Here is a 26,782-nt window from a genome sequence, read left to right as displayed (position 1 = left end):
GTGCATTGCCAGCCATGCGAGCTTATAGAAACTAAAAAAAGCTCAATAACAAAAAAAAAATCGCTTCTGGCAAGAAAAAGGTTAATAGAAACAGTAGGTATAAAGATAGATTGAACCTATCATTAAAGAAATTCAGTTATTTACTCAATTTTACTTATTTACAGGCTGGAAGATTAATGAGTTCAAATACAAACTGAGACAGTAATTTCGTTTCAAAAACATACTATAACACAACCAATCATTGCTTGGGAGTATAAAGACATTAGGGTAGATCCCTCTTTCAGCTGAAGTTATTAGCATGTGATTGGTGAAGACTGGACTTGAAGAGAGAGTCTACCCCAGGGCCCTGTAATAAAACGAAAGAGGAATCTTAAATAAGGAGAAACTATGTCTTTGACCCTTTGTCCTTTGCCTGTAGATGTAGAGATACTGTATTCGAGATTTAGGGCTCTGTAACAGGACTTCAGGGAATGATGGCATTTCAAAAGACAGTTGGTATTTTACTTTAAACAAGACTTTACTTGAGACCTAATTCAGCACAGACGGTATGTGTATGTCCTCTAATCTGGTCTTTGAGGCTATTAGCATCTCCTTCTGAGGCTTTTCACATCTCTTCCCAAAGTCTTTGCAAACACATCAACTTAGAGAAAGAATCCCAAATGTCACAGAATAGAAGGTGGGAGAAAGAGTCAAAAACAATATAAGGAAAGAAAAGCAGAAACTGTGCAAAAGCAAATTTCTCAATTATTGTTCCTAAAGCATTTTATTTTTGCTGAGGAACCACATAAATGGCCTTTATATATTCTCTTAGTGAGGAATCTAGGTAAATGTTCCTGAAATCCAGTGTCAGCTGTGTTCACAAAGAAAGAGATATTGTGGCTTTTAAGTCCAATTTCAAAGTCAGGTTTTTATGCATTTATCAGCTGAATCCAGCTCCCACAGAAATCAGTGGTAATTCTCCCACTAACCTGAATAAAAGTTGTAATAGTGTGTATAATTTTTCCAATTCCACCTAATTAGCTAAAAGCAGACGCTTCAAGTGAAGGTTTTTAAGAGGCCATGGCACTTACATTCTCTAAAATGTCTTTGAAAACAATTTTGCAAAACAATGTTTGAGCAGCTAAAGAGAAGTAGCCTAATTTTCAGAGATAGCAAGTACTCCCAGATTTCAATAATTTTCCTATTCATTGGGTGTTAAAATCATACTACCTCCTTTCACATATCTATATACAGGGTTAAGTACCTAAGTGTCAAAACCTGAAAAATGTCAGCCTCTACCCTCACATGCACTTCTCATGGTATCCAAGTAAATACACACTTCCACAAATAACTTATGCATCACCACCACATCTAAAATGAAATCTTCATAATTTCCTTCACCTCAAGGGCTTAGTGGCACATCTCCTGCATTTTGCTATCAGCATCATTCTCTACAGACATGTACTTGCTATTATTTATTCACTGTGGTATTCTCAGCTATCCCAATTCCCTAATGAACAATTGAAATGGATTGCAATAAGGACATGACACACAGGAATAAGAAGCTGAAATGTATTTCCCAGCTTCAACCTTGTAACCTGAGGGAAGGTTATGATAGTTGACATGACTGAGGTCAACAGCAATCGGTTCTAGTGGTTACTGTCACGTACTCAGAATACTTCTGACAGCATTTCAGAGCAATTCCAGTGGTTGATAAATCAAATGCAGAAGAACCTTAACTCAAAATGTACTGTAAATAATCTAAAAATGCAAGGAAAAAAAAAAAAAAAAAAAACAGGAGCAAAACTAGATTTTAAATCAAGACTGAAAGCATAACAACATGCAACTCAAGTCAATACAATCAATCCTGGTAACAAGAGCAGTCAATGCAATTGCATTTTATAAAATCAAGTATCCTTCTACTATGAAAACCAAGAAAGGAAGGAAATTAATGAACACCCCCCTCTATGACAGGTACAGTTTCACCAAACACAGGTAAACAAACAGCAGAACAAGTATAAGATCTGGAAACCCTGGCAAAGGATCCAGTACCATGTAAAAATCTTTGGTCCAATGGACAAGATTTTATCTGGCTGTCCCTCTGACCCTGTAAAAGTAATCTAGTTTTCACCCACTGAGAGAAAAATGTAATCTTTCCAGTAACATTTTTCTAAATTTAAGCTGCTCAGCCTTTTTTTTTTATTCTTGCCTCCTACAATAGAAATGCCAGTGTGATATATGACATTAAATCAAACTGCATGATGACAACTGTCCAGGTACAAGAACTTGTGAGCTATATTTTGCCTTTCCATCTGAATTTAGGGCACAAACAAGCCTGGATGGAAAAACTGACTGTCTTATTTTCGCATCTGAAAATTCTGTCCTGCTGACCAAAAGTAAATTTCAAAAATCATATAATATCAGTTATTTAGTATAAGAATTGATAACATGTTCATCCACCCATCTTCTCGCCTTGCCTTGCCTTGCCTTGCCTTGCCTTGCCTTGCCTTGCCTTGCCTTGCCTTGCCTTGCCTTGCCTTGCCTTGCCTTGCCTTGCCTTGCCTTGCCTTCCCTTCCCTTCCCTTCCCTTCCCTTCCCTTCCCTTCCCTTCCCTTCCCTTCCCTTCCCTTCCCTTCCCTTCCCTTCCCTTCCCTTCCCTTCCCTTCCCTTCCCTTCCCTTCCCTTCCCTTCCCTTCCCTTCCCTTCCCTTCCCTTCCCTTCCCTTCCCTTCCCTTGCCTTCCCTTCCCTTCCCTTCCCTTCCCTTCCCTTCCCTTCCCTTCCCTTCCCTTCCCTTCCCTTCCCTTCCCTTCCCTTCCCTTCCCTTCCCTTCCCTTCCCTCAGAAGTCAGTACATATCCTGCCCATGGGAAGCCTGAAGCACAAGGATCTCAATACAGTAAGTTCCCAGGTGGTAAGTTAAGACTTCCCATTAATTAGGCTCAATGCCCAGAATGAAATGATGCCTTTCTTATAAAAACATTACTGCTGACCTGAGCCCTGTGAAAGAGACTGAATGAAGAGAGACAAGATAAGAGCAGGCAAAAGGAGTCTTTCTGATGACCCTCCTTAATTCAGATGATAGTTTTAGGATGGAGAATATTTAATGATCTTGTGATAGATGTTTGATGGTGGATTACCAAAAGGAAGGTGCAGTGGTTAGAGACCTGCAGTGGGTTTCGAACTGTGGGTGTTGAGCCCTTTACCTATCTCCAGAGAAACCCTTTCTGTCCAGAAGAATACAGGAACTTTATCTGCAAAAGAGGCTACCTGGGAAAGCTGCATGCCAGCAGCATGTCTAATTGAAGGAGAAAATGTGCTTTAGCAGGTCATGAGTAGTATTTTCTGCCATCAGGCTATGCACACACTTATCCCTATCACCTTCTCCCCAGCATCTGTTTGGACATCTGTCCAGAATGGAAATGTCATTAATTTCATTCAGGGTTGCAAATTGGTTTTAGCCAGAGCATCCCTATGCAAGAGCTGGTTGATCATCATTGCCTATAAATGATGAAGGAGAATGACACTCTTACAAAATCAAACTATGAATGACTACTTTGGTTTGTAGTGTCCTAATCAAAATCCAGAAAATCATCTATTTCCCATTTAGCTAGTACAAAAGGATTGCATATACAAACAATTATTGATGTTATATTATGCACTTGCATATGGTAGAGAGAAAATACTGTTTAGTTGCATTTTTCTTTTTCCTCTTATGGAAACCATTTAATCTTAACACTCATTCCTCCTGCCAGAGAAAACTGAACTTAGTATTTCCTGATACTTCCAGCTTAGTGACTATTCATCTGTCATTTTTTCATCACCAATGTTTTACACATGTATGTCCAGCCTCAAGCAGTCTCACAATGAAAAAAGTATTTGTGAATCACTGATTTGTTACCTGCATACTTTCCTTGTAGTATTTCCTCAGCAGTTTTAAAGTGTCTCAGGAAATCTCTATGAGATTCCATGGATCGGATAACATGAAAAGGCCTGTAAACCTGACATATGTTGAATTGTGGACTACTATAACTAAAAAGGTAATCCCTAGGCATTTTCTGGATCATTCATAAAGCTGCATATTCAGTCTTGAAGACAGCTATGGCATGATCAAACTAAAATTATTGAGCAAGAATTTAAAGAAAGCAAATGTGAGAGACAGAAACATAGAGTATGCCTTGATACCCCATTATTTAATACTTTTAAAGACAATAATGAGGATTTAGTAAAGCAATTAGTTCTTAGAGAGAAATTACCTTTGGTTTCAACATAGTTTAAGGGCTTTCAAAACTGAGAATGTTGCTCATCAATTAGAAATGAAAGAGAGTCACTAAGAAGGAATTTTTAAGTTCTTCAGATTGGCAAGGGATGCTCAGGTAGACTTCCAGAAAAGCTGATGAGAAAGCCAAGCAGCACTGCATGATCAATGCAGCCCACAGGACACGATGGGAAGCCAGATAACAGTGAACAACTAGCACACCACTGTGGGGTGTTGCTGTGAATCCCTGCCACTGCTGCACAGGAACTCTGACCCTGAAGAGAGCTGGAATGAATATGGATCTTCCCATCTTAACTCAGAGATCCTGGAAACACACTAATACATGCATTCAGTTAGAAAGAGAATTCCTCTTGGTCATCCCTGATGTCTATGGCAGATTAAGTGAACTATTTCTTATTTCACATGCCAGCTGACTAGACCACAGATTAATCCAACTGCACCAAAAGAGCTGAAGATACTCATCTTTAAGCAGGGAATAGTCACACTGATGTAAGGACTGGGCTGTGGTCTATCTCACAGTCATTGCCAGCTTCCCTGGTTTTACAAAATCAGGTCCTAATCCAAACAGTCACCGGGACACAAGTACAAGACCAACTATTCTGAAGGGACGTTTCAGCAGCTTCTGGTAATTCAAATCTATTGTGGTTGCTACAGCTGGGCTCAGCTTCATGGTCTCAGCAAGACCTTCAAAAATGATGAGGGTTTGAGACAGAGCCAACCTTCTTGTCAGCGCTTCATACTTCAAGGCATTTGTATTTATAATTCCTGCTACTTAACGCAACAGATTCTACTACAACTCCTAGAAAACTTGTGCTGGAGTCTCCATTTCTAGGATTTGCACCAGAGCTTAACTAAATTTGAAAGCATTTGTATGGCATCTCTGTTTAAACTACTGGTTGGTGTTTTAGGTTTTAATGCTAAGTAAAGTTTATTATGACAAGTCAGTGAAAGTGCTTTTAGTAGGTCAGTAAATCATGGACCTATCATATCACTGGGTGACAGCTATGCAAAGCATAGAAGGAAATTTGATATTTTTCCAACAAAATAGCAATTACAACTACTTCCAACTTAGCTTCATAGTCACACCAGCCAGCTGATTGCAATTTGAAGAGGTAAATAATTTTATTTTGTGGAAGTAAAACAAGCTCTTTGTAGATTAGTATTTGTATAATTTCTTTTTATCTTGGATGTTGGAATTATTATGTATTTAATGTAAAATAGTCCTATGAATGCCCACCATGAAGTTTTTTCTACAATCACCTAATGCCTAATGTGGAGGAGGGGGAAATGGACTGGGGAAAAATACAAAGCAGCTAAAAAAATAAAAGAAGTTAAAAATATTTCTGAGAGACTGAATTCAGTATTGGCATTTCTGTAATCATACGGAAATTGAAGGGATGTTTAAAAAGTCCTAAGACAGGATGCACAGGACAAGGGTGGGAAGTTTCCCTTATTACCATCAGGAGATGAAAAAAAAAAAAAAAAAAAAAAATCAAAACAAACCCAGACAACCAATATTTTATACACAAGACAGGAGCACTCCTGTCAGACCAGGGTGGGTGTCTAAACTTCAGCAGCAATAATCCATATGAATTCTGAAATTGTTTACACCTGATCAGACACATACAGGGAGTCTTTCAGACAATGAGGCAGAGATTTAAGAAAAATTTTCAGGGATAAACTATAATTGGCTTCTTCTGCTCCACAGTGCTTTGAGATGCCTGGTATATCTTTTGAAAACAGCAGCTGCTTGTTGCCTGGTGTAGTATCATTCTCTGCCCAGAGGCTGCAGTGTAAGAGATGTTACATCACAGAGGGACTCATGGCTGGAAACATCAGAGAAGACTCAGGCTGAAACCAGTGCCTAGCTAAAATTACACTGGAGAATCTACTGTCATGTTTCCTTCAAATGTAAAGGACAAAGCTATGTGTGCTTATTCTGGATTCTGTTTCTTTTTTGACTGTAAATTAAGGGATTTAACACATATAAATCTTTCTATGAGGGGACTACTACACTTAAAACCTGATAAAATGCCCATGGATTCCACTGCCATCAGAGTTAACCAGTGAACCTGTTACACAGTACAATAGGATGTCACAAGGTATTTGGAAAATTTGAGAAAGCTTGGGAAAAGTATTTTAACCCTCTTTGGCTTTAATTCAGGATCTAAGCCTCCCAATCATTTGCACCTCCTCTAAGGTGAGAAATATACCAAAGTTTTAAAAGTGAAACAGAGTAGAAATGGGTATGATGAGTTTGTGAAGTAAGGCAACAGATAACTACATATTAAATCTAGGTCTTTGGAGAAAATCCATTTGAGGTTGCAGAAGGCAATGTGTGAACATGTTTGCCTGCTGCAGCAGGACCTTCTGGGGAAACACTCAAAATCAAAATGATATCTGCAAATGTGTGTCACCAGGATGTCACACGGAACTTTGCTCTCAAAGGCTTGGCAGACAGGTGACATTGGCTATGGGGAATATGACAGGGTCATGTTCAAACCCAAATTATCTAGACACGCTTGGGAAACATAGGCAGAGGTGCTTGCTTAGCATACAGGGAGAAGTGGCAAGTTACTTGAGGAGAGAATTGGAAAACTGGATGCAGAAACTTCTTTACTGCCCCAGTTGAAAGGCTGGGTCACTCACTGGCCCTCCTCAGACTTACACCGTGGTGCCAGACCTCACCAATGTTGGAAAGATCACTTTTTTCCTGTCTCTCTCCGTTCCCTTGGATAACCCCTGCCTTTTGAAAGAGTAAGTCCATAAAGGTGAATTATCATAAGCATTCAGATTTAATTAACTGTCTTATGTATCAGTATCCCTGTCTAGTCTTTTCACTCCAACTGCACCTTCAGGCTTTCCTTTGGGGACAGAGTCCTACTCTTCCTTGTACTGCATACAGAAAAGAAGGAAAAATTTTAATGTTAAAAAATACTTTCTCAATACCTGAGGCAAAGAAGAAGATAATCGACTATCACACACTATCCTTTACACATTAATGCACCATTCAAATGACTGGCAAACTGAGGTCTGAATGGAAAAACTGCTAAATAACAATATCTGTAATGACAGGAAGTTTACAACCAATGACTGCACAGAAAAATTAACCCTAAAAAATTATAAAACATAATAGATGAATGATCTAAATTTTGTTTTTCCAAGTATGAAAAAAGACAGAGAGAATGGTATATAGGAAAACACAAATATATAATCAATATATCTCTCAAATAAGTAGGGGTAGTACTAAAAAGGATGCTTACAGTAAATCCTATGATTCAGTGGGATTAATTATAATTAAGAAAATAACTTATGCAAAAAATATCTCCATAATATAATGGGGTCCAGCAGTGGAGTGTAAAGATCAGAGGGCACAGTTTGCTTTAAATATGTTGAGAAAGGCAAAGATGGAGAATTGAACAGACAAAGATCACAGCAGGGGTTAAGATAAATAAGACATTTTTAAAGTACATGCAGAAGGAGAGGGCAGTGAAGGAGAGAGAAGGGCCTCTTAAAAATGGCAAGGGTAATTTATTGACAGAAGTAGTAAGGGCATTGTTTAAGGGGGAAAAAATGAAATTAATTCTTCGCCCGAGTGTGCAGAGACGAGAGGGGACAGATGCCAGAAAAAGACATAAATTTCCCAGAGGAGAAAGAGAAGTGCTTAAGGAAATCAAGATCATAGTAGTGCTGGTGATCAAGAAAGTGGAATGTTGGGGGGAAAAAACTTGCAAGAACAAACTTGTTGTATCCCAAAATCCAAGGGAAAGAGGAAGAAATACTGTGGATGCTTAGAACCTGAAAAGTACTTGGTGGGAAGCTATATGTGCTAGGAGAAATTTGACACTGTGTTGCCATATGGTTAAAGCTAAAATCAGGTTGTGGATGCTGCCCAGCCAGTGGGTATTTTTGCTCCAAAGACCTTTTGGCAGTAAAGGAAATTTTACTAGCAGTAAAAAGGCCAGTCCTCTTTTCTTCTTTCTTACATGACTGGTTTCCTTTCCACCACCTGCTTTTTGCCAAGTCAGCCTGTGACAGAAAGGGTGTCTGTTAAGGAATATTCCTGAGGAACACTTCAGAGGAGTGTGGCCACCACATTTCCCTTCAGCATATCTCAAATCCCCTGTTGCACCTGCAGTACTTGGTACTGCTCGCAGTGTGTGTTTATACTTTTGAACTACCTCTTAAACAGATCTAAGAAAATGAAAAATCAGTGGACTTGGTCCATAGAAGTGACAGATCCTAAAGGACTTGGTCCCACACACACTGAGCTTTGAGCACGCGACTCTTCCATCGATGCCACCGGAATTCCTCACGAACATCAGAGTATACATATTTCTGCTCCAGTGAAGAAGTAGTAATTAAACTTGGCCTACAGCATGTATATCATACAAATGGAAATAGCAAACTGCAGCAGAGGGACTAATGTTGGAGAGAGGTGTCAATGACACTCATTTAAGCTAAGAAGTCAGGCCCTATGTGGGGAATTTGGCTACACTAAGAATAGACAGTACTTGGAGAAGCAATGGGGCAGCTGCTATTCACAGAAGTTTAGAATGGTTATTCTAAACTCAGTCTGCAAGTATTCAAAAGGGGTCAATACAGAAGGATGTGCACAGATGCTACCAGAAAAAAGAAATTGCTGGTTGATGAGCATGATCAGGCAGGGTGCTGAGTGCCAGTTCCTCAAAGGAGCTCCACTGATCTTTACCAGCTGAAATCCAGCCTCTACATGCTTCCTTCTACACCTAGCAACATTATTTCAGAGCTCTGAATCATGCAGAAACATTTTTTCACTGTGTAAGATTATGCCCCCAGGGCCTAATCCCACTGACATCAAGGGCAGACCTTTGAACCAATGAACTTCCAATGAACATATCCAATCTCATCATCTACAGCACTTTCCAAATTATCCCTGAGTAACTGGCTTTACTTGCCTGGGGATGGCTTTGATAGTACTCCAGAGCATAAACTAAGGCCATGAAATTGCATGGATCAGATATGCAGAGCGCAGGTGTGGGAGTACACCAGCGAGCATTCAGTGAAACGTCAGTGGTCACTGGACAGAGGCTGTGCTCCATGGGTAAAATACTGCCCAGCTATCACTTGGCAACCTTTGCAGACAATAATAACACACCAAAAATAAATAGAAGTTCAACTGAGAAATTTAGGACAAGACAGAAATAAGAGCAGAAGCTGTAACTCTTTGGAAGATTTATAATTTATGGCCATTTCATGGCATGAGTTCAGCTGTGACCTCTCAGCTGGCAGCTGTCTTTATGCTGCTTTCTCCTTCCACCTGCTTAGTGAGAAAACAGCCACCATCTCTGTGAGCATGGATAAATCTGTCATACTGACTTACACAATGAACTCTCTGGAGGGAGGCTGAAGTAGTCCAGAGAATAAATCTAGCCCTCAGAAATAGTAGCAAGGTTGTCCAAGTTTACAGCATCTCCTTTTAACCTTTGCTGTGGACCTTAGTGACTATAATTATAACTGGCACTATCTGACACACTGAAGCTGGGACTCCTCTGCAATATGATGGGTGTCTTGCTCAGGAGAAGTCAAGAGTCAGACACAAGAAAGCACCCAGGACAGGCCAAGGTTGCAATCTGCAGCTCTCATCTGGCGTGGCAGCCCTAGGCTTTAAAGCCTGACATAAGGACATCCAGGTGGGAAAAAACCAGTTTCACAAGAAAAACGTCTTTGTAGAAGTGTTCGGATCACAAGGACAAAGCACTGAATTAGATCATTAGATTTTAAGGCCAAAAATGTATTATTGGTTTAGAAGGATTAGTGGGGTCCTTCCTCTCCTCCTACCTTTCTGATGGGAATATGGCAGATAATAAATTGATGCTGAATATAACCTGTGCCAGAAAGACATCTTCTAAAATAATCCCTCTAAGTAAAAGCATCTTCATATGCTCCAGCAAAGTACTTTAACAACACCAAAAGGCTGGCTGTGAGTGGGACTTACAGTTAATAAAATAAGCTAATATTATTTTCAAATGAACAGTTTAAGAAACAAGTATCAGACAGTACTTTTTGCTCATAGTTAATATTAAAAATTTATACCTAAATAATTTGTGATGGCTTTGGACTGTGATTCACCCATGTAGTAATAGGAGGTAAATGCTAGTGATCCTGACAGGTAGTCAAAGAACTGCCCATCAATGTAGCTTATTTTGGACACCACCTACAGATGTGCTTGGACACCTTTCAAGGAGATCTATATCTTTTGAGCTGCACAGAATTAGGACCTTAATACAAAGGCAAGGAAACTACAGTATCATACAAGATTATGGCCAGGACCAGTGCCAAAGTCCCCTTCAGACAAACCCATTATTTCCAGCAGACATTAGTTTTCTTCACGCAATTTCTTTATCCTGTTCCTCTAGTTTGTGTCTGATACTGTTTCATGAACAAGGAAAGTCAACCTAAGACATCTGCAAAGTCACATTCAACTTCACCATAGCATGGTTTTGCTCTGGAGAAAGCAGTAAATGGTAGAACATATGGGTGAAGAGAGGCTCCTGCATTCACCTTTTCTGGAAAGGCTGCTGTGTAGCAAGGCTTATTTTCACTGCAACTAGTCTATATTATTCTCACTCATTTATCATTTTCTTCTTCATCTCTGCTTGTGTGAGAATTAAAGATTTACACTCTGCAATTGTATCCTGAATGTTCCTCAAACATTATCACACACACCAGACACAGCTTTCTTCTATTGTGCTTAAGTTGTTTCCACTCTTTTTCCTGCAGTGCTTGGATTCCAGAGGTCTACATTTGCCATAACTTAACTAACAGAGGACACAGTTGTGCAAAGAAACAATATTGTTTTTCTGAAACTAGTGAAATTACAAGGTTTTCTGTTCTCTTAGGGCAATAACACTCAAATCTTCTGTTCTCTACATATCTGTCATTAGTAATACCAAGAACTTATCCCTCAGCTTTTATCCATATTCCTGCTTTGTACTTACAACCTTCAAAGAACAGGGAGGCCTCTTATGGGATGAAAAAGAGCACTGACCAAAGGAAGGCTTCATTTCCACATGGGTTTTATTATAAAATTGAGTGCCAAACCAAATAATCTGAGGCACTTGGTAGGATTCACCTTCCAGCTACTTGAAAGATGGGAAACTTTTTTGCCATTGAAGAATTAGACTGTATGGGATTTCTTAAAGGAAAAAAAAAAAACCCAAAACATGCTTGTTAAGAACTTCTGTACAAGTGTCCCTGTCCAAGTACCACAATAACATTATGAGCAACTGTGTGAAGAAATCATGCAATGTGCTACCCAGGCTGCTAAAGCCAGATATTCAAAGGTGCTGAGTACACTCAACTTCCCATGACCTGAGGGGGGCAGGGGGTACTTAGACACATTTATTACCTTGCAGAACTGGGAACCAAGAAAAACAATTTTGCATGTACTTTAAACATACATTTTCATACTCTTAATTATCTGATTCTGAAAGCATTTTATTAGAAGCTGTGTGAGGCACATTCCAGTAACAGACATGGACTGCAGCTTCCAAGATTCAGTTCATAAAAGCACTATGGTAATCATAATATCCCACATACTGTTGACAGTACAGTAATACAATAATTCTTCTGGCAGAGGCAATGATCAGGTGGCATGTGAAAGAGGCAAAGAAGGAGAGGGAGAGAAGGAGAGCACGCTACTGGCCCACAGGGGGAAATTGCTGTACCTTGTTGCTCTCAGGCCTTTCAATTCTACATTTCAGGTCTCATTCTTCTCTTTCCTTACCTTCCTCATGCCCCACCCTGCCAAATATGATTTGCATATTCACAGAGACACACAGTTCAGTCAAGAGATATACCCATGTAACATTACATGACAAAAAAAAGGACATCACTTTTGTACAGATCTAAAGTGACAAAAGTTCTGCAAGAATAAGTTTTGACCATCTTAACTGATGGTCCTTCTTAGACTGCAGAAACACATTTCTAAGCAGTTCTATCTTCAGGAATTTGATTTGCCATCCTGCCTCTCTTTTGCAAATGTGGAATCCCTCTGCCTTGTCTGAATGAAAAAAATCTCTATATGTGACAGAGAATGGCAGCAAAACAGGTACATCAACACACCAAGTATCTTCACCAGAACAGGAATATAAAGTCAAACTACATCTGAATACAACCGTTAAGATCAAAGTTCCTCAAGACCATGTCTAACTAAGCACAAAATTAACACCTTTAAGAAATTATTCTAATGAGCATAAATTTTCACAGATTAATCAATTTTTAAAATTTCACTTGATAGGATACATTCTAAACTGAACCACAATGATTTATACTCATGGTGTCCACTCCTGACCTTCTCCACACACTGTAAGACAGTGCACAACTTGCTTGTATTACCAGCAAGGTTCCCTTCACTACACAGATTGCTGTCCAGACACCCTGCTAGTGTCTAAAGTGATGGATTGAGAGAATTCAGAGTCACAGAACATGGTTCTGCAACTGCAGCAGGCTCTTTTCTTCTTCTTTATCATTTATGTCTCAAAATAGGATATTTTTGTTGGGCCTGAATGTGGAAACTCAAAACAAAAGTTATAGGAAACAGCAATAAAAATGTTGCTTGCTCAGCAAAATTTGGGAAGAAAGGAAATTATCTATTTTGCTAATTGAAATTATCCCCTTAATTAATTTGGCTTATGATTTCTAGTTAAAAAAACACTCATGCTTTACTTTTGCAAAAAACAAAAAAGTGTCAGCTGTCCAAAAATACTGAACAGCTGTCCTGAAATAGCAGATTTTCCTGTATATTTTTTTAATGATTCAGTCCATTCCATAATTTTTCAATGAGAATTGCAGACATATTTTGCTTGTAAGAAATATGCACAATAAGGCATGTCCCTCATAATCTTGTGTGATTAATGTATAAAAACAGTCAGAATATATTTATATAATGGTTTGTAGAATTATAGAGATTGATCTTGGTTTCACTCACAGCCAATGACAAAAGAGCACTTTAATCTGCTACAGGTGAAAAGGTAATGCAAACCCTTGTGTTTATTTAGAGCAACTATTGGGAATATTTCATGCTGTATTTCAAATACAAATACTCTGTCTATCTCCAAGTTAAGGAAATATAAAGTCATTCATATATGGTTTTCTACAATCTATTGTAAATATTACAATTACACGGGTCATTTGACCCAAATTGAGATTTCTGCCTAGTTTCTTCTCAATCTTGGCTTCCAGGAGACAGTAAGAGGAAGCAGTCTCCACCATGGCATCACAGTGCTGCAAATCCCTCTCCAAAATGCAATGGGAGTGGTATTTCAGGACATTCTTGGCAAAGGCTTTAAGCTCCCTAAAGACTGAGAGACTGCTGCCCTCTAAGTCAATGGAGAAGCCTCCTTTGCCCTTCAGGACTAAGGAATGCTTTTGAAAAATGTTTTATGCAAAGAGTTTTCTTGAATATTTTTTCCCCCTAATATACAGGTTAAGATTTTCACCTCCTGTCAGTTGGATACTGACACTCACATAAGGACTCTGAGCAGCCTCCAAGGAAGAGCCTATACAAGAGCTTATACTTAGAGTTCAGCAGGTCAGGTGTGAAGATTATTTTGTGTAGGCTGGGACTCATTTTCATAGCAACAAAGGACATATCCCACAAGGATCTATGACATGAGGTCTCCCATGCAAATCCACTCATTCTATAGAGCATCCATTGAGAATGGTCACAATTTATTCCATCTGTTACTTCTCAGGAGATTCGTGTTCCTTTTGCAAGCTGAACTTCCAAACCTAAAACTACCTAGAGTACCTCTTGCACTTCACATACGAAGGCATTCATCTCCATTCCAAGTCACTCATAAAATATTGTCCTAATTTTATTCATGTACTCAGACAAAACAGTGAGTCACTGAACACTTCAGCAATGAATGACAGGTTAAAACTCCAGCAGCAGCAAAATGCTCGCTCATTAGGTAACATTCTGATCCCAGACACTGTCTCCCACCCCATCCTAGCCACATCATTTTTCAAAAATCTGCTTAATCTCTTTCTTTGATGAGTTTAGAAGCTTTCTATAGTTCATCTATGTTCTATACAACCATGGAGAAACAAGAAGGACATAAAATGAAAGAGGGAAGATTAAAACAATCCCAAATACATTCTGGGTCAAACCAATGTCTGATACAGGGACTACATTTTCACTGAAGTTAGTCATGCGTTCACTTCCTGCCCTTCAAGGTGAGTTTGGCTCATGATATGGCCTGACATAACTTATTGCCTGAAGCTGAGAGTACTTTAGCCCAGCCTTACAGTGATGAGGAAACTGCAAAAACTGTTGATCTATTCATCTATTTCCTTTATTTTGATTATCAAAGTGACTCAAGTAATCAGTCTGTCATGAACAGCAGTATATGAAACCTTGCACATTTTTAGTCTAGGAGACTGAAAATATTGGATAGAAACTATGTACAGTGGCATGTCCAGTTCTGAGAAATGAACTCCAGTTATTCATTCAGATGACAACTCCCCTCAGTCTAAGGGTAGTTATAAAAGAGCAGCCAGCTATTAATGCACTATGACTTGCAGGACTTGCTGCAGTACCTGGCTCTAACATGGACTTTGTGTGCAATTTAACTCATGAGAGTTACTACCAACTGCAGGCCCCTGAGCTAGGACCTGAGGATCCACATATATTCAACAAAGACAGATAAGACTCCTGAGGTGGTCAGACTAGGAAAAAGCTACTTCTCTACCTCAATTGCAGAGCAATTTTATTCATTTTATCACTGGGAGATAAACATGCCCACACTTTTGCACAGCTGTTCCTCTTGCCCTCCTCTTGCACCTTGGAATGTGGGGAAATGCCAACCATGTTTATTGCATCATCTGACACATGGGGGATTTGCATCTTGATGGAGTAAATGAGTAGTGATATTCATGTTTCTACAAAAAGCTTCATTGAGGATGGATTAAATGTAAAAATGTGGCACAGGGTTGTACAGTCACCAGTTCAATCTATATTTCAGTTACATTAAAGACATGCTAACTGATGCTTGCTAGATAATCTTGAGTAGTTCCTTCTGAGCAGGTAAAAATAACAGCAGATAATAAATACCAGCTGGAATCCCTTCACTTCTGATTCCATGTGCCATTGTTTGTGCAATGAGAGAGCAAATATATGGACATCCTTGAGACTTTTCATTCTTGGAAAGGTATTCCTGCTGCAATAAGTGGGTGGACTGGACAGGGAACGAATTAAGAGGGGCTGGTGGAGTCTCTGCCTCCAAAATAGAGTTGATTCACTGCTTTTCATGAACTTGAAACCCTTACGTTGAAAAACTGTAATAATAAAATCATAAAAAATATTTTTTTTTTTGGAAATACCATTTAACACTTTCACATGGGACTCCTCACACAAGTTTCCACAGCACTACCTGACTTTGCCATGGAACAGCACACTTCTAGGCATTCAAGCAGAGTTAGTATGCAGAGGGGTTATAGGGAACAAAGTCAGATTAAAATATAATTTCATCCCTCGGGTCTGCAAGCTATTGGCTGTGAATGCAAAGGAATTACACACACAAGCTCACTTCTACAGGCTGCCTGGCAGGAATGCATTTCCCTTCAGTTAAAGATCTTTCACAAGGAGCAATAGAAGTGTTCTCTTACCTCAATATTTTTTTCATTCCTTTTCAAGCATTTATGCAAGTATTCAGGGGCTTAACCAGAAATGAAAGTAATTCATTTTAGTTTATGTGTATTAAGAGGCTTTGGGACTCTGCTACCTGTCTGACTGTGTTAGAGATTTTGTTAGCTGACTCTTTTTTTACCTCTAACCAGTAAATCCCAGGGCTGAATTATTCTGTCTACCTGAAACAAATTCACTTTTTGCATTAAGAAGCATTTAAAGTACTTGAAAATGTATGGGATTCATTCAGTATATTTATCAAAGAATCAAATTGCAACCTCTTACAAACATCTGTTGTATTTTACCTCAATAATTGTAAATAAGAAAAATAGAATGGCATGCACACATCAGACACCATCTCTTGGAAAAAGAAAAGAAGTCACATTTCTCTTACCCAGCACTTGATTGCTAAAAAAAAGAGGAAATAAAAGTACAGCATAGTGCTTGGGGAGGCAGAGTTGATTAATGGACTAGCCTGTTAAACCATCTGCTCTTGAGGACCCAGCTCTGAATCCCAGTGCCCCCAGCTGGGTCAGCACTTTTTCTGGCAACCAGAAGAGACATTAACTCAGATGGCCTTTGCTTTATGAAAGAAGAAACAGTCCATGGAATTTCATTTGCCTTAGGAAAACATAAACATCTTCCCAGACTCTCAGCGTCAATGTTAGGAAAGCCTGGTTAGAAGGAAGTATTGATCAGCATTTCCTACAAAAAAAAGAAATCAGGTAATGTCACAACTCAAGAGGAATGAGTTCAAAATGTGCTTCTGGGAGCAGAGAATAATCTGATCATCTTTGGAGTGTAATGTCATAAAATTAAAAGGAAAGAAAAAAAGGAACCTGGGGCTTCTCTGTGGCACGCTGAACAAACGTGCTTCCTGACACTGCCTTTGATACGGTCCCTATCAGCTTGTCACTTGGGCAAGAGGTAATGATGTCCCAGCAATAAAGGCTGTAATAACGTTCTGAACCCTTTGAACCAGAGATCACAAAAGTGGGGGCAGTCAAAATGCCATATAAAGTTAACTAAGCACCAGAGTGCACAGCATCTAGAGACAGACACTGTGAGCTGAATGTCAGATCAAGGGATGAGATCAACAAGGTGCTTTAAGAGGGATTTCCTGGTTAACTTAGCAATGTCCAGAAACCTTTTAGTCTTTCCTCTAAGCCTCATGAAAGAACATAGTGGGGGTCTTATAAAGGACATGGAGATGCAAAAACACACTCATTTTAACTCATCAGATTCCCCTAGAACTGTTTTGGGTGGCTTCCATCCCTAATGCAATGTTTCAATTAGAATTACCATGAATGATAATGAATACATGGCACAATGAAGTAAGAGCTTTCCACTCTGAAAAAATGGCATAACATTTGGTTTCTTGTCTCTAGTGCCAAGTCCCTTACGATGTAGACATTCCTAATAACTTCCCTTTTTTTCACCCATATAAAACTTATTAGCAATCATTATCACCAATATTAACAATTAATTAGTAGTGCACTAGTATTTCTCACATGAGAAGTATACGGAAAATGAATGATCGTTGTACAAAGTGCTGTTCATTCACTCATTCAGAGACATTATCTTCACCTAAATGCAGCATATATAAAACTGTGAAAATGCAAAGCTAAGAGCAAAAAAGCAAAGCAACCAGAAGCAATGGTGGAACAACAGGTGTGCAGCATTGCCAGAAGATAAGAAAGACTTGAGAAACTGTGCCAGTGGGATTGCTAGCCCAAAATCCTCAACTCAGCAAGACACCTCCCTTTGGCTTCAAGTGCCAGTGCATTGCTACAGCATTTCCTCCAGCAGCCACCTAGGAACAGGATTCCCAAGGTACTAGTGACATTCTAGCAATTTTAAACTCACTTGTTTTTCAAGTCCAGTTTCAACTTGGTAACTCTGGGCTCTCTCTGGGCTTAGTCTCTTTCTGTAGATACCACCCTTAAATCATCAGGATTACTTCAATTCTCCCTCTGCAGAGGGAGCCAGGAATGTAAAAGAATGTACACATAAATACACATGCATTTGTGTGCAAACTGATTATGATTTTTTCATAATTGTTAGTCATCTGATGCCATCCTATACAACAAAGAAGGTGGAACATGGATACACATATGTGTTTGTGTTAACATGGTAAATATGGCAGACAGATATTATGATTACTTAGTGGCAAATAAGACAATATTGTCCCAGAAACACCAAAACTGGCAATCTTTTTTAACTTGCATGCAGTCTTCAAGTAAGTCTCAGTGTTTGTTTCACATTACAGACAGAATCGAGATCCAGTGTTTTCAGACTCCAGTGATTAGCCATATGTGTTTCACTGAATGTGCTGAGCCAGATACCACTGCCAGCACCCACTGAAGTCCATGCACTTGCATGAGAATAATGGGAAAATCTGCTTCTGGTTATTAAAAATGATTCTGTATTTTTCTCACCATTGATAGTTTATGTTGCTGGTAGTATGACATTTAACACTAACTTATGGTACATCTCTCCCCTAGTTCCTTTACTCCTGAAGACATTACAGGAGAGAAATAACAAAACCATGCTGTTCTCACCTCCTGTCTTCCTTGAGTCTGTGTGTGTGCTGCATCTTCTAACATGAGTTTCTCACTGTTCCACAGCAGCCCATATATTATTGTTAGGTGAGTTATAAGTGAAATCTGAGCCCTGTTGTGCTGTGCTCTGTAGAAAAAGACTTCAAGACACGATCCAAACTACCTACCAGTTCTAACAAATGAGATAAAAAATGTTTGGAAGGAAAAATAAAGTACAGAAGACACAAAATGACACTACAAGAGTTAGAGGAATGGAGTCTGAGTCATCCCACCTAGTGATTAATCCGAGGGCACTGTGCTTACCTACGTTTATCTTTTGAAACCAGGGTAGAAGAGAAGCTTGAGCAGCAAATTTTTTCACATTGAGTGGACAGGAAATGTTAGAAACAAGCAGTAATTGATGGCTCCTGACTGAAATAATCTTGACATAGTGAACACTGTAGAACTTTTAAAGCAATGTCAATATTTATTGTACAGATACGTGTATTTATTGAACAGTAAAATGATCCAAAGTAACATATGCTATAATAACAATTGAACTCCATTCAGAAAAAGAGAACTGATGTGCAGAGAAGAAAAAAATCACAGAAGATAATATCCATTTATTAAATTAGTTCCCATGGACATCCAATTATTGAACAAATAGGACTAGTTACTACAATACACTAGATATTTGCATGAGCAAAACAAAAAGAAAGGAAGACCATATTTCCAAAATGCACAATTTACAACTCGTTGGGGCTTGCCAGTTCAGAACAGCTGAGAAATTGGCTGTAGCACTGTGCAGTTCAAATTCTGTAAGGTGCCCTGCATCCTCTCTCACTCTTTTGCCTTTTATTATGAATGACTTTCTACATTCAGCTTTACCACACAAGACATCAATGCAAACATTGTCCTGTTCTTTGACTATGAAGGCATTACCATTTACAGAACTGCTAATTCAGAAAAGATTTGAATTAAATAAGAAAGATTGCACTTACTTCCAAATTCAAACTAATGTGGCACCTCTTTATTCCCTGACACATTCCCTTCCTCTTCAAGTGTGGATTGAGGAAAAAAAGCAGCCTGCTTTAAGATTTTCTTTGTTTTTATTATCTCTGGTGCAATCGGATTTATTTTACTAAACTGGCTCAGATATTTAAGTATCTGAGTTCACAAATTATCCATGTAGTCTTCCCAGGATCCATTTTGCATAAGTGCTGGTAACAATTCCAGCCACAGGAGACTGCTCATACAGCATATTTACCATATCTTTGCCAGATGACTGACTTTTTTCCTTTTTTTTCCTTTTTTTTTTCTTTTTTTTTCTTTTGATAGGGCACTGATAATATTGAGTATTGAATTAGTAATGATGTTCTAGTCGAAGGCTGAAACTGTTTGGACTTGCAAGTATTTTTAGGAGTATTCAGCTACATGGTACCTGGTGTTGGACTGACTTGATGAGATAAACTTTCCTCACATGCCTGCAAGCATTCAAAGGGATTCAACTAAGATTTAATATTGTCCATACACCTACATCCAAAAACTGTATCTCCTTGCAACAAGCTTATGGAAAGGCTCAATTTACTCTGTGTTTAGTGCTGGCTAGAGACACATCAGGAGATTTAGAGATGACCATTTAAAGCAATGCTGACCTTAAATACCTTGCTTCTCTGACCTCTCTCATTTCTTGCCTGAATGGCATGACTACAAACCAAATCTGTCCTGGACCAGACAGATGCAAGCTTTTTTACTGGAATTTACAACACCCATTTCAATCTGTCAAATTGCTTCTATCATTAAATACAAGAAAAACAAATATTAATACTTTAACAATTTCTTCAAATAACTGCGCTCAGAACTGGAGATGTTTCCCTGTGACACTGTTGGGCTTTATGTGTCTCAGAGAGATTATTTCAGCACTATACCCTGGACATCTGTAATGGCACTTAAAAAATCTTCTGCAATGGCCTTCCTTATGGTTCTCTCTTCCCTTCTTTCTTTTGTGGTATGTTTTTTTTTTTTCTGGGGTGGTTTTTTTTTTCATTTACTTGTTTTTAAGATTTTAATTTCTATTGCATTTTTGCTTAAGAACAGCTTTACTAGGCTCGTTAAAAACTGCTGTGAATCACATTTTAGAAAAGATGGTGTTAAACAGCCCAAATATCAAAACTAGCTTGGAATAAAACCACAGTCCATCTGTATCTTCACATAGCATGAAGCTGCAGGTAAAAGTCAGCATCAAATAGAGAAATAGCTCCCCTGACTTCATTGTCTTTGTTTTTTTTTTCTTGTCCTGTCCTCAAGGCAGATGGGGAATAAGGCCCAGACAGCAGCAAAAGTATCCCCAACACAACCCTTCTGTATCTGGAAAGAACAAATTATCATTATTTTCTCCCTTTCAGAGAAAAATCTTTGTCTCCACCACTAGGAGGAAAGAGATGAGAGGCCGCTAAAATAAAAAAGTTACTAAAAAACTGACTATTGTCCATTTTATACCTTTTTCTAGTATGATAAAAAGATATACAGCCAATTACTGTTTTCTTCATGTTCAAAATGCTTGGCTTTATTTTACATTTTATTACCTGCTGACAGCATCAAATTAGGTTTAAATTTTTGTACCTGGCCAATTTTTCCCAGCAAGCATAAGAAAGCAACCTCTAAAACCCATTAAGCAGGCATCTACTGACACAAACCTAATTCAAGAGTTCCTATTCACTTTAAAGTTCTCATTTCAGAGAAATTCTCATTTCCAGGAAATTTTTACTTGCTCCACTGGTCAGCATAACACAATACTATCAACATACTACCAAGTTTAGTTTGCTTTGGTGCCTACAGGTGGCAAGAGCAAGAGGCCAGGCTGTGCAGCTTTGGGGTAGGATGCTCTCAAAATACAGTCACCCACAGCTTCATGCCAAATCCAAAGATTAGGGAGCCCTGTACCATTGCTGCCAAGGAGAAGCTGCTCCACAGAACTTACTGGTGAGCTCACTGATACTCCTGCACTGCAGGCTTGCTAGAGGAGGACACTCCAGACCCCACTGGATTTTGTGATGGTGTCTAGAGACATCTCAGTATTTGAGATTGCAGTCAGTATATAAATAAAAGAGAAAAAGACAAAAAAAGAAGGCATGGGAGGAAAGCAGAATCCAGGCAGAGAAAGGGAGAGCAGTCTGGTTTGGTTCAGTTTTGAAAGGATTTTTATTTTTTTCCCCTGAACTGAAACTGGTTGTATTTAGCTTGCAGCCCTGTTGGTATGGTGCAGATACAGTAATGATTAATGATGTGCCAAGTGGTTCAGAGAAATTCAATTCAGACCCACAGATATGTGTCAGTCCCCAAGAAACAAGAGCATTTTTAAAAACTGACCCACTAACCACCCATGAAAAGATTCAGGTAGTAGAGCACACTTGACCTTATTCTCAGTGACAGCAGCAGGTCTGATTCCAAGGAGTTCCTTTCATTTCTTTAGTTTTCCTGCCTCAAAACTTGAAAGGCCACTGTCAGCTTCTGCTCCTCGGTAGTTTCCTAAATTTTCCAGATGATATTTTGTACAATGATGTGTCATTTCATGTTGTATCAATCACATTATAGCATGTCACTTAATATAGCATAAGGCAATATGATTGACACAATCTGAGATGACTTGTCACAACACAGCATGTCAGCTGGGACTTTTATATGTTTTGGATTTATGTACACACAAACCAAGTCTCCAAAGGGAGGCTGTGTAGAGAGAGGACACCCTCTCTTCTTTAAAAGTTTTCATAACACTTTCCATGGTGGTGATTGATAAGCATCTGTTAAATATGCTGAAATTTCTCCTGTTATCTCTCTAGGCTATCTCTAATAATAAACTACCAGAGCTTGAGTTTATTCCAACCTCTATTTACAATGGACACCTTCACCTGGCATGTGTCACACCCTGTTCCTAGGAACAACCTTATTGTTAGGGAGTGGCATAACACAAAAACTCATTACAATTAACTACCTGTCCCTTGGTGGCATCTGAAGCTAATCCAGCTACCAGACAATTCATTTGGAATAACCTCACAAAGTGATCCCTAAGCAGCAGTAATTGGCTAATTCTCTTCTACTTATGATTATGCTCATTATATTACAGACAACTTTAAATCAGGCTGTCATCAGTAGTTCTTGCTGCCACCGAGGCAATTCAGAAGGATGAGTTACCACACCCATGACCACTTGTAGCCCATCTGCAGATGAAAAGTTCCATCCAGGAGCATTGGGAAAGTGGAAAATGCTGAGTCATGTTCCACAGGGGTTTGAGAACACAAACATAACTGCAATGGAAGCTGTAGAAATTATGGGACTGTAATTCCTGGTGAAAGAGAACAGCTTCTTAATGAAATTTTGAGGAAAGTAGGTTTGCCATAAGATCTTCAACAGTATGGTCTGGCATAGTAGCCCTGGCTGGGCGCTGAACTTGAGTAATGGTATATTTTCTGTGTTCTTAGGGCTTGGCTCTACAGTGAGGCACAGAACTCACCAGCTAATCAGCACCACAAAGAGAGCTCAGACATGTTTCAGTCTACCAGCCAGTTTCATGTTGTTCTGGCCCAGGCCTTGATTCTCCATTTAGCAAACAGAACTTGCACTTCACAGAATGTTTTGAAGCTAAGACTCACAAACAGCTGAAAGATGCCCTGTGATTATTGAAAAGTAGAGTACAGAAGAATTTCATGAGCGTGTTAAAGCAAACTGGCTCTTTCTTGGACTGCTGCCACTTTTTGCATCTGGGGAAATAACTTAAAGTGGCAACTGCACAGCCAGATGTTGCAAATTTATCATTTTTAAGGGGGGCAGGGGAAGGGGCAGGAGGGAGACTAGAATTTGGGGGAATTATCGCACAGCGTGGTGATACATAGAGATATTGGAACATACTCTAAATATGTCAGCTCAGGTACCAGGAATGGTACATTCTCTCCAAGACAGCTCATCAGTCAAAAGCCATAGCAAAAACTACGTGATTGACTTAGTATCTCCAGCACAGAGATGAGACAATTCTGCCATGGCATATGGTGTATCCTTACCTGACAAGCAGCTGTAGGGAAGGCAGAAGTGTGGGTATCTGCAGATATGCCATCTCAGATTACATCTGAGCAGCCGTGCCTGGCCAGGAATTCGATATCACATATTTCTTCTGAGGCTGCAGAACTGCAGAGGGTGAACAAGGAAAACAGGGATTAGAATAGATTCAGATGAATTTTGTCTGTCCTCTCCCCACCCCAAAAAAAAAAAAAAAAAAAAAAAAAAGGAAGCTTCAAAGACCAAATGCTTCTGTTTTTCCCCAATACATTCACCATAGTTTTCTGTAACATGGCAGTTCAACTCATATTGCCCATCTGGTGAAACATTCTTTTAGAATTCAACATGCAAAGCTATTCAAAACAAGTCAATAATTGTGAATGAAGAAATGCACGGTTCTGTCATCAGTTTTTCTGCCAAGTACCACAATTCTTCCTGCTTCTTAACCTGCACTTACAGATGGAGTAGAATCTCAGTGGCACAGAAAGAACAAGAAGACTGAATAGGCATCAGACTTAATTTGAAATATTCCTAATCTAGCAAATCAGAGTGTGTTTGTTTGACACAGCCTGATTTTTTTGTCAGGGAGGGAGAAGCCACAGAGGCGGAGAAAAAAAAAATTATCTGCTCAAAGCTTCTACTATATCTAGCAGAGGCCATCCCTGAAGGCTCTGATGATGGATATATTGCTGGCCTAATTAGAGAGGTTGGTAACACCCCTGTGATGACATATTTAAGAAGATAAAAACCACATTTCAGACTTTGTTTTTCTGAGGGGTGGGGAGGCGCCGTGGCCAGGGCCATCCCAGTGTGACAGGCGGCGTCACAGACACCAGGACAGCCAAGGCCATCTCAGCACAGCTGGCAGTGAACTTTGCCTGCTCAGCTGCTTTTAGCCAGCCGTGCTGTGAGCAGAAGGGCAGGAGTGGCAGCAGCAGTTTCTCCTTCTTGGTGCCCTGCAGCAGCTGCCACCACCCACACAGCAGCGACCAACAACGAGAGGCATGGTGAGCAACTCCCCAATACCAAGCCCAGATGAAATCAACCTTTCAGTGCTGCAAAACCCTATATGGAATTTTCAAGATACAATTTGAGAGCAAACAAACCCATGGACAATAAATTTTCTCTCCAGTCAGAGAAAAGGAAAAGGTGAGGACACGAGGAGAACAACATGGCGACACTAAAGTCAGTGAGAGGATGGAGTGGGAGGAGGTGCTCCAAACGTCAGAGCTAAGATCATTCTACAAGTCATGGTGAGAACTATTATACCACAAGCCATTTCCCTGTGATTCATGAAGTGTATGGGGGGGATGCAGAGATCCACTCACAGCCCATGCTCACTCTGGAGCTAAAAAGTTGTAATCTACTGGAAGACCCAAACAGAGAAAGAAGACCCCTGCTTCCAGAAAGGAAGAGAACCTTTGCTTTCCAATTAGAACAGCTCATCCTTGAAAGACTACACTCCATGAACTAATAACCCATGCAAAACTGTTGTGGGAAGACTAGTTTGCTCATGGGAGGGACTCACATTGCAGCAGGTTGGGCGGGACTCGTGAAAATTAGAACCACTCTGTAAAAGGTCACAGAGAACTGTCTCCCATGGTAAGGACACCATGGCACAGCAGTAAAAAGAAATTTCTTTCCCTAAGCAAACTGAAGATTTTTAGAAGCAGCAAACTGAGTAAAGACCTCATGTTTTGTCTGTCTGAGCTGTTGGTGGGGAAGAGGGGAAAAGAAAGGTGTTCTAAAGGCTTATTTTAGTTCTTATTGCCCTCTTTTAATTCCATTAGTAATAAATTCTCTTTATGCTGATTAAATGTGAGCCTATTTTCCCTTTAGTACTTCTTTCTGATCCTTATTTCAACTCCTAAGTTCTTTAGTTTTTCTTTCCTTCTCCTGTGCTCAATTATAGCAGAGGAGAATGAGTAAATGGCTTTTTGTGGGTGCCTGGCTTTTAATCAATGTGAAGCCATGACACAGAGATCTCAAAAGCACAGAGTGTAAAATGGAAGAAAAGACCCCATCCTTGATCATTTATTGCCACCACTCTCAGAATGACCAGCTTAGCATATTTAGCATAAATAGCAGCTACAATAAAACAAAAAATAAATTAAACATATAGACCAGTAGGACTTTTATTTTTTTCCTTGCTGAAGAATAATCAAAAGTCCAAAGGCAGAGAGATCAGATCTGAGAATTTCCCCAAATTTTCCATAGACACAATCCTAATCCTCATCAGTGAGGCAACACTCACCTCTGCTGCACTTGCCCCATCCCACGCTGCCTGGTCCTTGGCTCTGAGAGGCACTTTTTCCCTGGAGTAAACCATCTGAGCTAGGAAAAGATTTAGCACAGAAGTCAGTCACAGAACAGACACTTGACTATGATATAGACATTGCATTTGCAAGGAAATGCTTTTCTTCTCTCCTTCTGCAGAGGCAAAGTTCTCAATTTTACACAAGCCTTGGGTATTGCTTATTGCTGGGCATTACTTCATGTTTTAGAGAGAGAAGCCTCATTTTCAAGAGTTTGTCTGGATTGCAAAAAGAAAAGATGGAAGGAAAGAAAAGAAAAAGCAACTGTAGATTGAGAATCATACTCCAAGGGCACATGAAGGGTTGTACAAAGGACACAGCACAACAATTAGAGCCTCCTCACCTCCAAGCTGTGGCAGGTAAAATCCACTCCCCCTTATGTTATACACTCATGAGAAATTCTCCAGTTTACAAAATTATGTTTTAAAGGCTGTATCAGTTTCCTGAGAGAATGCAGCATAAAGTTAGTGGAGAGGGACAGCAGAGAGCAGAGACAAGCCAGCAGGTTTGGGAACCTAAAAGAGCTGTATCTCCAAACACACAACCATTCCATTTGGTCAGGTGCACACTGCACATTGCATTTCTTTTAGTGGTTGAAGCAGTGCCCTGACACTCAGCACCTTTTTGCAGCAGCACGTGTCTGAGATAACTTGTTTCCACATGGCTGTCACAGAGCTGGCCAGAGAATTCAGCGGGTTAAAAATAACCATGCAAATAAAACCAACAGCATTTGGGTTAAATATAATTCAAACTGTTATCACTGCCAGGAAAATACTGTGCAGAGTCACTCACGGGGACAGCACCAGAGCCAAATTTTCTCTAGAGCTCCTAGTCAGTATGATCTGACAGTGTCATTATGAAAGGCACTTATTACTACCTTCCCTTCATATCATGTAAATTGAGAAGGCATAATCCCCACACAGTACATCTACAGTATAAAAAGATCCTTTTT

At 39.5% G+C, this 26,782-nt stretch overlaps 1 long non-coding RNA gene across 1 annotated transcript; it reads right to left on the bottom strand.

The window, feature by feature from the left end:
- Positions 1-20,734: 20,734 nt before the first annotated feature.
- LOC306797946 lies at positions 20,735-25,831 on the bottom strand. The gene is made up of 3 exons (XR_013773240.1): positions 25,770-25,831; positions 23,521-23,644; positions 20,735-23,133 (listed from the first exon to the last, which is right to left on the bottom strand). It is a non-coding gene; the product is annotated as an uncharacterized lncRNA (long non-coding RNA).
- Positions 25,832-26,782: the final 951 nt, after the last annotated feature.

The sequence above is a fragment of the Erithacus rubecula genome, assembly GCF_903797595.1.
Source record: "Erithacus rubecula genome assembly, chromosome: 2".
NCBI lineage: Eukaryota > Metazoa > Chordata > Aves > Passeriformes > Muscicapidae > Erithacus > Erithacus rubecula.
This window is presented reverse-complemented; position numbering and strand designations above follow the sequence as displayed.